Source organism: Poecile atricapillus, chromosome 3, assembly GCF_030490865.1.
Source record: "Poecile atricapillus isolate bPoeAtr1 chromosome 3, bPoeAtr1.hap1, whole genome shotgun sequence".
In the NCBI taxonomy this organism is placed as follows: domain Eukaryota; kingdom Metazoa; phylum Chordata; class Aves; order Passeriformes; family Paridae; genus Poecile; species Poecile atricapillus.
In genome coordinates, this window is record NC_081251.1 from 48,655,107 (window position 1) to 48,668,672 (window position 13,566).

Below are 13,566 nucleotides of genomic sequence, written 5' to 3' on the forward strand. Positions count from 1 at the left end.
CAATGTAAAAAGCTATTTGGAAAAGTACTTAACTTTTTATGTCCTCACCTGCATTTTTCAATAATTCTTTTTTTCACAGCTCAGACTTTGAAGCCAAGTTAGTAGCAGACAGGGGCATCTATGCATTTTGGCTTGGATTTTTTTCTCTAAAGACTTGTATATTCAGAGCTCAGAAATGTAACATAGCTTTCATTAAAAATATGAAACAATCACAAATTGATCATAAATGTATTTGAGTTAGCTTACTTGAATATTTAAATATGTTTATAAAGTACACCTGAAGAAAAGGAAGCTCAGAGAGGAGACCTCACTCACTACAACTACCTGAAAGGAGTAGCCAGATGGGGATTGGTCACTTTTCCTAAGTAACAAGACAGAGAAAATGGCCTCAAGGTGTGCTAGGGAACGTTTAGATTGAGTATTTAGAAAAATTTGTTCATGCAAAGAGGTGCCAAGAGTTGGAACAGGCTGCCCAGAAGTGGTGGAGTCACTGTTTCTGAAAATATTTACAAGCTGTTTCAGTGTAGTATAGTTTAGTGGGGGACTTTGCAGTGCTGGGCTAACAGTGGGACTCGAGGAGCATAAAGGTCTTTTGCACCCTGAATATTCCATAATGATTCTATCATTTACAGTGCCTGAAATAGGTAGTATGTCTCCACTGTCCCCATTGTAGGCACTATGTCTTAAAATTTCTACTCATGAGACACAATACCCTGGACATATTTAAAAGACTCCAGTAAATGTGGAATTTAGGTACATGGTTTAGTGATGGACTTGGCAGTCCCAAGTTTATGTTTGGATTTAATGTCCTTAAAGATTTTTTCCAACCTAAATGATTTTATAATTCTTCTCTAGTGACCAGTTCAAAAAATCTGTTTTCCCTTCAAAAGAAATTACTTTAAAAAACACTGTGTTCCATACTCTCTCTGAAAGTGCAAAGTCAAAGTAGGCTATTTTAATCTTTACCTATAGTTTTAATTAGAAAACAGACTCAGTCCTTCAGAGCTGCTACATAAAAGCTAAATAAAACTTCATCCTTTGTAACTGATTTATAGCTCCCTTTTAAATCTTTAAGACAGATTTTTGGGTTTATGACAACATTCTGAACTTGATTTTTCATTCGTCTGTACAAATTTTAGTAAATCCTAGTAGGATTCCTTCATTATTTTATCTCTGACAACATTTTTCTTTAATCCACTATTACAGCACTCCCACCTCCAACATACAGAAGATATTGCTGCAACAGTCAAACCCTGAAAAACAGGTTGACACAAATTGCTTCCTGAATGATACTTATTACTGTTATCACCAAAATTATTATCTGGGAATGATAAATTGCAATTTAAACTTATAATTGAAATAAAACATTTGATACCATCTCAAATAGAATGATTTGATTTTAGATTCTTGAAATAATTTTCAAGTTAATGAATAGCTCAACTAAGAAAATAAATAGTAATAAATAATAATAAGTAATAATAAGTAATAATAAGTAATAATAATAATGTCAATCTATTGCACATTATCACCTAGTGTGGGCATCCAAAGAGCATCGAAAAGCCATGCTTAGTTTTGACTGTATTTCAAACCCTTTTGGAGCTTACAGACATAGCACCTATTGTTTTATAAAGACATAGGTAGTCACAGACATGGGACTGGAACTTGAACATCTCACTGACAGCGTAAATGACATAACAGCTATGCTACAAATTCATTTCTCGGAGTCTGACTCTCTATTTTATTCAATATTTCAGCAGCTTGTGCTGAGTGAACTGGAAAATCAGTAGAGATTGATAGCCCTCTCCCTCCTCTCAGAACAAAGCCTGGCACAAGCAGGAGTTGAGAGATGCGTTGGAAGTCCGCTGCTGGGTGAAAGGAAATCTCTCCTTTAAAGAATGCTCTTTCTGAGTCTTTCCCACACAAAATTACTCCGTGAAAGAATTCCTACTTCATGAACAATTTTAGGGTTATAACAATTGCACTGCTGGGTAGGAACATTTTCACCAAAGTGTTCCCAAAGATGTTTTTGCACTCTGCACTATTGTTATATACTTGACTCTTGACTTTTTACTTTTTTATATGCAACTTTCACTTAGAAAATTTATGATACTGTGTGTCATTCTATCTCATATTATAAGCAATTGATACCCTTTACACAGATAATTGACTTTATTAGTAATTCTTATTTATTCGTTTTCAGTAAATAAACAGCTGAATAGGCCAATGACTGTGGTTTTGTTGGTTTGGGGTTAGGTTTTTTCCTTCAATCTATTTGAAGATATTTAAGAAGCATCTTAAAAAAAATCTTTGGTAGCCTCATGATCAAGTGACTTGAAAAACTGAGCGTGGTTTTAATTCTGCTCCTCTTAATATTTGTCAGATTTCTTAAATGCAACATAAGAGGAAATTCTTAATAATGCCTTTTATATTCCTGAGCATGGATGTTTTATCTAACTTTCCGAAGTGCTTCAATCATCAAATTTAATGGGAAACAACTTCCATTTTCATGAGTTTATGTCTTTTGCTGCCTCTTCATAAAGCATTGCCTCTTGAAAAGGATGTAATCTCTGTTTGCATAAGGCCAAGACCATTTTCTCTACTCCATTGGAGCTTTGTCATTTCATCCCAGTTGGGGATCAGTCCTCACATTTGTAACCTGAATTTAATATTGCATTATATGTGTTCCAACAAACTTTTTGATCTTTTCCACTCTAAGAAAAACACAAATTCATTTTAAAAAATCCAAACATATTGTCCATTTGGAGGATGAGAGACACAAATTAGTGCTTCCACTTTACTTTTGTCAAGACAAAAATAATTTGAAACTTTTGCAAAAATTTGCTGTTTAAGCAATGTTATACGTGGGTGTAGGCACATACATACAGAAACACACATGAACAAATATATGGAAAGTAATTTCTGAAATATGTATATTCTTCCTAGAATAAAATGGCTTCAGGGAACATTAATGCTCCTAACATGAATATGGAGCTTAGATATTAAAATTCATGAGGACCTGTCAACTGAACTGATGCAAGCTCTATTTGCCAGAAATACATGATGACATTGCAAGCTGGCAAAGATGAAAGCAGCTCAAGAAAGCTCTTCTTGGTGCTATTTCATCCCCTTGAATGTCAAACAAGCTGTCTTTCACCAATCTGGAACTACATACATAGTGCAATTCTGTGCTGTTTGGTGAAGGTGTTCTCCTGAGCGCAGGGGATGTGCCTCTTTCCCTGCTTCCCAGACACCAGACGGCCTAGGTTTTGGAATGACAGTAGACTGCCAACCAAATTCTGTATTTACTCAAACATACGTTGTCTTCTCTTCCAGATGACTTGTAGTGAAATTTAACAGGAGTCATCCATATGTTCACATTCATATTTCACACAATACTTGCACGGAATATCAGCAGGTCCTTTTCAGAAAGCTCTAAATGGCTTCCTAACAAGGGAGGCACTGAGCAATAGAAAAATTACCTGACAGGGTCACCATCATCCTGCTAAAAGGACTTGTTAGTCAATACAAGGGTTTGATGCAAAGAGCTAGACAGATATGTTTATCATGGTGAACAATTTAAATTGTGGACCATTTAGAGTTAATACATTACTGGGGAAGTTTATTCAAAAGTAGTTTAAAGTCTACATCTTTGTTTCTAAGAAAGGTCTTACAAAAATCAATAAACTCTTGTTCGTTGCTACAGAAAGTACTGAGCATAACATGATATATTATGTGCAAACATCTGGAATATCTGAATTCACAGATGGTAAAGACGCTGGACTAGAAAACCTGGAGTATTTTTAATATAAGTTTCATTAAGTTAAAGTATTACTTCTCTCATCTAGAGATTTTACTGTTTTGTTTTCATGCAGTGAACCACACTGAAATTACTTTTTCAAAGGCCTGAAGTTATTTAAAAAATTTCTTGGCAACGCTTTTTACTGAATACTAAGTAGAAACTTGAGTGAACCATTGTCTGAACAAGTCATTCTGAGGCACAAATATGAACAAAATATTTTCCCTCTTTCTGTCTCTTCTAAGTATTCATTTACACTGATAATATCAGATAGCTCATCTGATTTCATCAGCAGCCTGGGTTAGTAGCTTTTCCCTTATATTCAGTGATCACAGGTAAATTTTATGGCTGATAAAGTCACTGAAACCTTTAATAAAGCTTCATGTCCTCTCAATGCAAGAGAAAATTCTGAATACGAAACACACATTTTTAAAGGGCCATAATAATGAAAAAAAAATCAAAGAATGAATATCTTATAAGATGAATGGCTGGGGCTGAAGTCGTGAGTCCCCTTCTTTGTCATCTGGAAAAATGGTTAGTCAGATAATTTTCAGTGTTTCCAGCTTTCTTTTGACATAAATCTGTATCTTAGAAAAATAATGGTCACTGAATTTGTCCACAATATATGTGAAAAATTTAAAATTCCTTTTGAAATAAATTATTTCTGATCTATAAAAAGGAGCAGTGGAAAATGAGTTCTACTAGACAAAGTTAAGTCTCTTATTTCCCAGCATGTCAGTTTTCATTCACATTTATGGAATAAGACAGGAGGCTGATGTTCTCAGACTATTCTTATTCCTACCAGTTTAAAATCCCGTATTTATACCTCTGTTTTTGAAATGTATACATCCCAGTTCACGACAAAAATAGCATAGGTAAGCAAAAGTCCTTTTCTTGGAGCAAATTTTCATGTGGCAATGTGTGGCAATGTCAATAACTTTTCATAAGGGAATCGTCTTTCAGGTTGTGCTGCAAGTGAGGTAGACCATATTTGCACACAAAACAATTAACAGCTAAAATGATTGTTTTGCCCTTACCTAAAAGGATGGAAATAAATAAATAAATAAATAGATAAGGTCAATATTGCAAAAAATTTCTTTGGTTTGTATTCTGTGGCATTTGCAGATGTGGGGAGGACTGAGATGCCTCAGACAAAGATGCCATATAAAGACAGTAGTGGTATTGAAGTGTTTGCAGTTTGTATTGAAGAAAAAAAGAAATTATTGGCAAAGACTGATGGAATGAATAAGCAGGGAAAACAAATGGAGTGGCACTTCGCTACTCACATACTGCTTTGTCACCTCCAGATCATTCAGACAAACACAGAATACAGACATGACACTACTTCCATGAAAACCTTTAGTTTATCTATTTCCAGTACTGTGTTCAGAGCTCCAATTTTCTGTGATTAGTTTTATTTTCTATCTACAAAGGTCAAATACCACAAGTGCTCACCCATTTTATCAATGTTACCCTGTTGCATAAGTTATGCAATGTAGGTGCTCAACAATTTCAAATATTTGCTTGTAAAATCTGCTGAAGTTAGAATATTTCTCTAATCAAATCTGTCTCATTGCTCACTGGGATAGTTATCTGGCTGTGAACTTCTATTGTCCCAAGTACCAGATGCACCTTTGCCTGCCAGTAGGAAGGAAGGAAGCCCTGAATCTTCTCCACTGGAAGCAGGAATATCAGAATCAAGATGTCAAAATACCTTTATTCTTTATTCTTTTTTCTTTATTTTTTTTCCTTTTTCTTTAAACACAAGAAGAAGCATAGTATGACAAAAAAACAATAAGATGGTTGTTTTTCTGGTCAAAACATAGATTTCCCCTACAAATAGGATGGGAGAAATAAACAAAGGCTGCTCTGCAGAGCAATTTAATGCAGAAAACTAAGATGAAAGTGGAGGCTGCTGCAACAGTTAGGTGTCTTAACTTACTAAAGTTTAAATTATCCACTTATTTCCAGAATAAGAATAATTTGGCTCATTCCAGTGCTCTGCACTGGAAAATAAATAAATTAACAAAAAAAGAGAGAAAGCGTTAGAAGTAAAACAGGAAGAGCATAGTCTGACTAATCACAGGCTACTATGCAGTTCTGATATAATCAGGCTAAAATTAGAAAGGGCCACGTATGTCTATAAATACAGACATGTAAATTTAGGTATGTATCCATATAGGTACGTGTTTGATTCAGTGACACAAAGATATATATTCTGTGTTTTTAGAATAAATCCAGGACAATTTTGGAACACAAATATTTATCTGCATGGCTCTTTCATATAATCGTACCTGAGCGCTACATGTAAAACCCTGGGACCTTGTGTCCAGCTTTTAACTATTTGAAAATTAGGTTTCACAGTTTCATTTGAAATTTTCACAAACAGAGAAACTTTGTCTAGAGCAGCAGAACTCACGGTTAGTATTTTACAGATGAATAAAGAAACAGCAGAAGGTGCTCTCTTTCAGGTCAATTTCTTTCAAAGAAGTGTTTCTGGCCCAGTAGTTTTTCTTATAAAATCAACTGACATGGCATCTTGAAAACATGCTACCTCTGCAAATTTACCTGGATTATTTAGCTGCTTGATGTTTCACTCTTTAATGGGCTTTTCAGGCAGAGAATTGTATTATCCAGAAATTCCAAGCAGTATGCTTCTGCATCTTCCTTATGACCTATAAAGTCATCTGGACTTCCTTTCATGAAGAAGTAGCTTTTCAGTGTCATGTTACTGAAACACATCACTCTGCAGAGAAAAGTCTTGATTGTCACTTTACACATGTGAAACTATCATGGTTTAACTAGACCTGCAAATAAGCCACACTCATCTGCTTATTAATTCCCCTCATGATGGTAATGAGGAGAGAACCAGAAAAGTGAGAAAACACATAGGTTGAGGCAAAGACAGTTTAATAAGTAAAGCAGAAACCTCACACATGAGCAAAGCAAAACAAGACTTTCATTCACCATTTGCCATGGACAGGCAGGTGTTCAACCATGCTCAGGAAAACAGGGCTCCACACATGTAATGGTGACTTGGGAAAGCAAAAGCCATAATTCTGAACATCCCATCCTTTCTCCTTATTTCCCCAGCTGTGTATGCTGAGCATGATGCCCTTTGGTATGGAATATCCTTTTGGTCAGCTGGGGTCAGCAGTTCTGGCTGTGTCCTCTCCCAGATCCATGTGCATCCCCACCTCTCTGGCAGGTGGAAAGGCAGAAAAAGCCTTGACTCTGTGGAAGCACTGCTGAGCAATAATGAAAACATCCCTGATGTTTCCAGCACAATTCCAAAACATAGCCCCATACCAGACAGTATTCACAGTATGAAAAAGATTATCTCTACCCCAACCAACACTAGTGCAACAACCAAGTGCAACAGCTATTAACTGTGTTTTTCTATAAGTTATGCAGTTTGGAAATAGGCTTCAGAGCATGTGTTCATGCAGATATATGCAATCCATTACTCTGGCTTTCCAAGAGCAGAGACATGTGTTACTGTGCTCCTGTACTGAAGAAAAAAAAAAAGTCATATCCTTCTGCAAGATAAACAGCTATTACTCTTAAATTAAGCAAACATAATTATTACTCTTAAATATAATTTCATTAATAACATGGCATTTCCCATAGATTTGGCCCAATTTGGCTTCTGTTATATTCAGTGTCATAGAATTCAAATTATAACTCAAAAGATACGTTCCCCTTGCAAAATTCATCTTGCCATGGGAACTGTGACTCAGCTGGCGAGTCTGGCTGCACATGCCATGACTTGGCTGACTATGACCCACTTTCTGCTGACTGTCTGGGCACTGATCCTCCACTAGTGAATTCTCCAGTGAGCAGGACATACAAGGATCTTGGAGAGGGGAAGCTTGGCTCTACAGGTTTTGGTGGTTTGGGAGCACAATCACTAAAATCTCTCAAGATTGATTGCAACATGCTGGCAGACAGCACCCATTTATAGATATCGCAGCTTGGGAAACGTGAACTGTGAGGCTTCCTTGTTAACTCCATCTTGCAAAGCCAGTGTGAAGACACTGAAATAGCAGAATTTTATACTTTGTGTGTGAATTAAGTGGGGGAAAGTATTTAGAATAATAATTTCTATTTAAATGATGGGAGCCTTAAGTTCTCCTTATTTTGAATGGTTTTCAACTGCCCATATGCAAGAGCTCATGTGCTGGATGATGCAGAACTTCATAAGTCCTTCAGCTCATCCTGGTTGTCTAAATATTTTCTATGCCATGTAAGAAGCCTGTGCAATCTGTTTTATAGTGTCAAGAATTGATAAATTATATAGATAATAATCTACATATCACTGTAGATTTCAACATTTGCCAGACTTGTTCTGTTAATTATCACTTTGCTTCAGTTTTGTAATAAATAACTGTTGAATGAATTTTTGGCTAGCATGTTAACCATTTAAATAATTATTGTATCATATAATTATTTTAACTACGTCCCTAGAATTCACATTGCTATTGCTTGTTATTAAAATCTCAATCCCTCTTCTTTTGTCATGAAAAATATCTCTCAGTTAAAATAGAGCTATGATTTTCCTACAGAAATCTGATGTTATAAAAACATTTATCACATGCTGGTTTAGAAAAGAAAATGCATAATGGCAGGATCTCTGTAAAAGAGAGACGTTTTTATAAGGAATAATGAAAGAGAAGTCACAATTCATAATTGTTTGAATTTTGGTAGAAATATTCTTCCTTGTAAAGCAAAATATAATACTGTGCATTTGATTATGGAAGCTTACAGCTTTGCTTATCAGTCCCTTCAAATTACCCATATTTTTTGTGTGATAACATTCAGGAAACAATTGTCTCAAATCACTATCATAGACACAATCTGAAAGTAAATTAAACTAGCTTTCTTTACTTTCATGGAAAGCTAATTCAGTACTGAGAGGATTTTTGTAAGTAATTGTGACTAATGTTGCTGTCCCTTTAAGTCTCCTGCAAAGCAGTAGAAGAAATTCATTAGTTTTAACCAGTTTTCACGATAACAAAATGCATGTTCAATTTAAATACATTCTCCAACAAACTCCTTGCCATTATCTATGCTGAGCATGGATATGGTAGTTACATTGTTTTCATACAGTAATGTAATGTTATAAAAAATGTTTGATGGCTAGATTATCCTTTTTGGTCATTAATCAAAAATGAATCTCAAAATTTTAAACATAATTCTAGGAATATTTCAATTTTGTCATGAGTAAACAAAATGAATGCTTCCCAAGCAAAATATGGCCATCAATAAAAGCATTTTTTATTTGCTTAAATATTTGACAAAAAATGTTAGAAATTCTTAGATAACACTTCCATCAATAATTTCCCTCTTTTCCTGATTAGGAAATGCCAGGGTCAAGAAGAAACATAGTAAATGGAATATAGGAGATGGTATATCAAAGTTATGGGTATTAAAATTCAGTACTGTGTTCCAGTTCTCTTACAGTGAACAGTAATATTAACAGTTATAGTAATTTCAATGTTCTTAGTAGATCTTAATATGCTTTAGGTGAACCCAGAAAAGAGCAAGGTGTTAGGATGGTACAAAAAACCTGCTCATTTTAGACATAATAAAAACAGACACAGGGTGCAGACAGCAAGCAATCAGAAGGTAATACCAGCAGCAATTCACATTAAGGGGAAAGTGATTCCACAGCATTATGAGCACAATGAAGGAAAATTGTGTAAAGAATGGTTATCAACATATTGAGTTTAAGCACAGAAGGAGCAGCAGTAATGAGGCTAAGAGATGTGCAGAGGTGTTTTGTCTCAGTTTATTCTTCTGAGCCTTTCCTTCTTTATAATTCACCTCTTCATTAGTAATTAGAATCAAAAAATATCGCAGAAATTACAAATAATGGTTCATGTATTCCTAGGTAAAGAAAGATATAATAAAATTCCAGCATGAAATCTTCAGAAAAATCTAAGCCAGGCCAAAAAGGCAAAGGTGAAGAGGTACCAGGAGCTAAGATATCTACCTGTAGCTGACATCCCATTTTACAGAGCTTTATCATACAACAATATTAATAACAACTACATAAAAGTAGGACAGCTATGAGATCAGTTAAAAAACAAGCTATTTTAAACAGCAGTCAAAAAAGACCTTTATATCGGCACCTAACATAGTCAGAGTTTTCTGATGTCCTCAGTAACACAGATTTTACAGTAATCAAAATCCACATAGGTTCTCCATAAAAAAAAAAAAAATAGCTATTTTTGCTGCCTAAAAAGTAGCAAAACCTAGTAAGAACCTGCAACTGCAGTATTAAGAGTATCTTTGTTAAATTTTGTAGTACATCAAATATTCTAATAGCAGACACTAGCAATGTCTTGACCTTGCATTATTAAAGTTAAGAATCGTTTCACCACTGGATTCATAAGCGTTCACAGTGTTCACAGAGCAGTGAAACATAGGAGAACTGGCAATTAAATGCAGAGAAACTAATTAAAAATAATCAAATAGGACAAAATTAGAAAGGAGTTAGATGATAGTAGAATAAAATGAGATGCCACACACAAATCCAGTCTGTCAATCTCTTCTGCAGGAAGAGCAAACATACAGCTACTGCCTTATAATGTATAGGACGACACAAGCATGCCCAAGAAAATAAAATAGTAAAAGGGAAGTTAGCCATCTGCTTGCTATTAAGCAGGAAAGAACTGGCTTTCAAACAGCGTAGAATTATGTATCAGCATCTCCTTTCCTACTCCTCTCCCTCCTATAAAATTCTTGCATATAAAAACGTCACAAAGTGAGGTACTTTTATACACAAGCAGCAAGCAAAAAGTGCATGTCATAATGGAAATTTAAAGGGTAAAATAAAGAGACTCAGACTAGACAGTGTGTAAGCGTAAGTCATGACTTGGAGACATCCAGCCAGCACTAAGACAGTCTACACAATACTCATAATTAGAATATGGGTATACAGAAAAGTAGGAGAGAAATGTGAGGCTAATGTTTAATTTCAGAGACTTCAGAGCAAAATCTCCATCGGCATGTATATCAAAATCTTCTCCTTCAACAAAGAAAATCTCCAGGTTTATAAAGTAGATAGTGATTCCTGCTCACACAATCAGTTTACTACAGACTAAGCTACAGTCTGGATACTTTTGAAGCCTGGGAGTTCAAAAAAATTTGACTAGGAAAAAAATTCTTTCTTCTTTCTGGGAAGAGGAGAAAAGCAGCTTGTATTTATGCCATAAACATATTCTTTGGAATAGGAAGTGTAAAATCTTTTACATTTTCAATTATAAAAGATTAAATACAGACTCCTCCTCTCCTGGTAAATGTGGTTCTTAGCTCTGAGTCTAGGAAGTTTTATTGTAAAATTGGGAATAAAATTGCAGGCTGAGAGAAGAAGGAAACAAAACTTGACAATTGCATTGTTTCCACAGATGCTTTCTACTAATAACTCTAAATAAGACAGGAATCAATTATTCTGAACTTTTTCATAGCACAAGGATGTTCTGCTGGAGCACATGTAGCACATGAGGAACAATTTGGGCTTTACCAACCAAAAGCATCAGGGAGATCAGTGAAAGGACTCCAAAGCTGCTTTTCTGAAACATTTTCTAGTGCCATCTAAGCAGGTCTTGCTAATATGTAATAAAGCCATGAGAAAAATAAGTAATTTTTTTAGAGCAACTAACAATTAGAACAACAAAGATGCAATAGTCCCACTTTTACAGTCAGAAAAGAGTACGTTTTTTTCTCTTTTGACTGCTTTTTTAATAGTCACTATCCTATGGGGCTGGGGGAGAGGAAAGAGCAAACACAGTAGTATATAGTACTTTAGTACTTTAGTACTTAGTACTATAAAATACAGTAGACTGTAGACATATATTGTAAACTGTAGACTGCCAGGATTCATCATCTTTGTAAGATAATTGGATGGGAGCTTGATGACATTTTATCATGTGCCAGGGGAGCTTTATGTTGGACATTAGGAAGAAGTTCTTCACAGAAGGGGGATGGCTGGACATTGGAATGGGCTGCCCAGGGAGGTGGCGAGTCACCATCCCTGGATGTGTTTAAGACTGAATGTGGCACTTAGTGCCATGGTGTCATTGACATGGTAGTGTTAGGGCATATTTTGGACTCAATGATCTCAAAGGTCTTCCAGCCTAATTGACTCTTTGATTCTGTGATTCTGTGCTTCACTTGTACTTTAGGTCTCTGTATTCAGATTCACCACCCAGGAGAAGTTCTGCTGTGCTTACTAAAAAACTCTGTAAGTAACACTGAATGAAAATCTAACTTCTCTGTAAACTACACTAGAGACTCGGTTCTCTGTCTGTGATAATTTCACAATTGACAGAGTTTTAGCACAGACAATTTTCAAACATATTTAGATATTAGGATATCCAGCACTGCATTTCTTTATTGCTAAATAAGCCTGTACAGCCATCTTTTTTGTTAGTGAGAATCCCCACAAGTAAAATATACAGGTTCCTCTCTCATGCACGCTAGTTTAAGTAGTTTCTGGGTGCACGTTTTCTATATTTCTAATAATGACAGATAGAAACTTGAATTTCAGATCTCAATGGTATGTTCAGTAGAAGTAGCAATTAGGAAAAAGGGAACAGATCTCCTGTGAAATAGCTGAGAGACTGTGAACATGGGATCCCTATGGTTTTCTTTTTGCTCTCACTTTTCCAATCTGAACTGCAGTTTAATGAGAACAGGTTTAATTTTCAGACATGAAATCTGAATCAGGTAACTAATAAAGGAGCCTATGTAATATATTTCCAGTGTCCTGTTTGGGAAACCAATCAGTTATTACATTACACACATTACAAAGACATTGAAATAATTCTCTACTCTTCTAAAATCGCAGCAACAGCTAGGGATGCCTTATGTACTAAACTGCCATTTTTCTGATCTGGCTCTTGATCATATGTTTGTCTCAGGCTTACTTGAGAACTACACACTTTTCATAAGCCTTCAAAATGAAAATCAATTAATGTGAACAGAAAAGGGAGTTATATTCATATCTGTAATATCATTTAGAACTTTAGATGGTGAGCAAGATTTGCTAGCTAAACAGATGGGAAAATAATGATCTTTTTCATGATACATCTCTTGCTAAAATTTTCAAATATTTTTCAGGCTGCCGTCAAAGCTCTTCTATTTAAGTGAAGTAACTTTCTGAAGTACTTCTTAATATTTTGCATTGTAGCTGTTTTGTGTGGAGGTAAATATGACACAAATGTGATCCTCATGATCTACATGCATAAGAAGAGTTGAATGATTTTTGCTACTCAAAAGATTTTTAGATTATGTGTCTTTCACAAGGTCCTGTAATGCAAAGGGTCATATTCAAAACAAAACCCAGGTTATTTGTTTTTCAAAATGGGACAGAGTTATCTTCTCTAGATTTCTCTAGCTGTGAAATTTTGTGTGCACATGGGCAGGAATGCCCTTAAGATGAATTGCAGGGTGCATGAGGATAGCTTTTGTTATAAATTGGAACTGGTCCTGTCTCACAGTTATGTGCTGTGATTGGTGTCTGCCAACAGTTCTTCACAAAGTCAATTTTGCAGCCTGTAATTGACAAATTAAGTTCTGCTTAGAAGATCACAGAATATTCTAGGAGGGACCACATTGGGGTTAATCTGGTCCAGCCTCCTTGGAGATGATGATACTGAGATGCTGAAACCCTGATACAGGAACAGGTAAGCAGATGTATCTTCCTGACTCTTTTTTTCCCCCCCTTCCATTTAAATTCATAGATATAATTTCAGAGAAAGTCA